Genomic DNA, 2,500 nt, shown 5'->3' on the forward strand with positions numbered 1-2,500 from the left:
TGTAACTTTCAGCAACGTTTTCCAAGAATCAATATCTTTAGGGGTGATCGGACTACTACCATCAGACTTCAGACACAATGAATAATACACTGTTCTTGGCGGGGGCGCTTCGGACGATCTATTAGCAGTACAAAAAAAAACCTGAATGTAAATAAAACCAAAATGCACAGTACCTCATCCGAGATCGAAATTCTTTTGCAGCTATATTTGAAAAACCCCATAATTTGAATCTAGTCAATGTTTAAACTAGAGTCAAACAGAGTTAAATTTTAGGTCAAATTTGTCTTCTTTGAAAGTATTACTCACAATAACTTAGCCTGGGTTGTCGCCTGAACTTGACTTTATGCAAGCTCTCATCGCACCGGAAGTGTCACATGCCGAAAATTGGCTTAAAGTGAATGACATTCTTCTTTTAAAAGTCAAAATTAATACCACCTACACATAAGTAGTTATAAATTCATCTTAAAATACCAACATTTTTACTTCAATTGCTTTATATCGTGAGAATTCAGCAAGCATTCAACCGCACTTACCATGCAGAGGCTCTGCCATCTTGGATTTTACCCACGGATGATGCATTTCGAAATTGAAGTCTGTTTCCGCTTCAAGCCGTGAGTTAATTAAGAAAATACTTTTTTTCGTCATATTGTGTTTGAAAACTAGCGAAAAAAAAGTTAACACCCTTTACAAACGACCGAAAATAATCAGCCTCGTTTCTATGCTGAAGTGAGTTTTTCAAACAATTGAACTCTTACAAATTCCTTACAGCTACTCTTTTGTGACTTCTCTCATATGAATTTCTTAACCTCTTCGGACAACCTTTCATGTGTTGTCAATGAGAATTTGTCTCCCTGAGTGATACCGCGAACCCGCTCTGGCCCATGGATTAATGGTGTTGAAGTTTAATATTTGTAACGATTACAAAATAAGAACCTAAAGCGTAGTAAATTCGCTTACTCGACTGCAATTTCACAGTCAAACAAAGAAGCTCACAACTGGACATCATTTCACACAAAAAGCCTAATATATAGATTTAGCCAAGCCTAAAAGCGGAGCTCCCTGGTTATTTATTCTTACTGCCTGTAAGGTTAGTGAAAATAATACGTTTCGAATTGTCCGCGCCTTTATGTTTCCCGGTTGCTTTTTTAATAATTAAATCATTTTCTTTGCTTTCCTCTGTAGAAAAATTAATTGCCTAACTAGTGAATTCCACGGTACATTTTACACTAAAAACCGATATCGCGTCAATGTCGAAGCGATGGTTTCTCGAGTGAAATTTACTTTGGAATTCACCAGTTTGGCAATGGTTTTTTTTTAACTGCATGAGTTTTAAAAGAAAACAAGCACACCCTAAGCGAGCGAATGGGAAAGGAAACAGGCATTTCAGAGTCAACGGTCAATAGCCAGCGAATAGGAATCACTGACAAAAATTTCAGTTCAAGGTCAAAAAAGAGTTTTACTGATGTACTTTATTCCACTTGGTTTATTTCTGAAAACGAGATCATTCACATGTTGATGTATTTCATTGAAACACGCCCGGTTGGCTTGGAACAAGAATCGGCAAAATACGGCAATGCAACCAAGAAAGGACGAACTTCAAACAAGATCCACTACAACGCTTAAATAACGTTTAGGTGCTATAAACAAACTTTTGAAAACACAAGCTAGTGAAGCTTCCCCTTAATTTTACGAGAACTTATTGCAAATACGTGTTTATAACATAAGGGCAAAATTTTCTTGTCACTGTCGAGGCGCATCGAAAACCAGTTGGGCAAACAGATTAAAAAGCACTTGTTCGCCCGCATTTTAGAGCAAAACAAACAAACAAATCAACTTTTTCTTTACGTCCAGATAATTGTTATTTAATTCCAGTTGACAATAAAATTGGATTTTCATTCCTGAACAAAGGAAAAATGGATTCAACCCTTTTTTGAAAATAACAAACGGTTTCGTGCCCAAGGAAAGAATTTGTATAGTAACTTCTTCCACCAAGTATGAGCTATAACTGGTATTCTGTTTTGTCGTTGTCGTTCTCTTTCTCTCTCCTTTCGTTTCTGTTCTAGTCATAGGTCCTCCAGCCATCATGCAACCATATCTGAGCTTCTAAAGATATGCCAGAAATTGCAATACAGAGAAAATAGCAGCTCTAAACAGATTAAAAATAAACAGTAAACAAAATTTTAGTTTCTAAAGGAACTGTGGTACTGCGTCCGTGGGAGATTGAAACAGAAATTGATTTTATCAAACGAGTTGATAAAGGTCGAGTAACCACCGTGAAAGATTTGGAAAGCTGACGTTTCGAGCGTTAGCCCTTTGTCGGAGCGAATAGAGAAATTGTGGTTGTTGTACGTTTATATGTGTGCGGAGGAGCTTTGTTATTGGTAGAAATAGGATAACGTGAGTTTGTGAGTAGATTAATGGAATGAGAGGCGTTCATTGATTCCGTGTGGATAGAGTGTGCCCAGTTGAAAAATAAATTTTAGTCGAAATTTTTACGGCT

The sequence above is a fragment of the Montipora foliosa genome, chromosome 13 (assembly GCF_036669935.1).
Source record: "Montipora foliosa isolate CH-2021 chromosome 13, ASM3666993v2, whole genome shotgun sequence".
NCBI lineage: Eukaryota > Metazoa > Cnidaria > Anthozoa > Scleractinia > Acroporidae > Montipora > Montipora foliosa.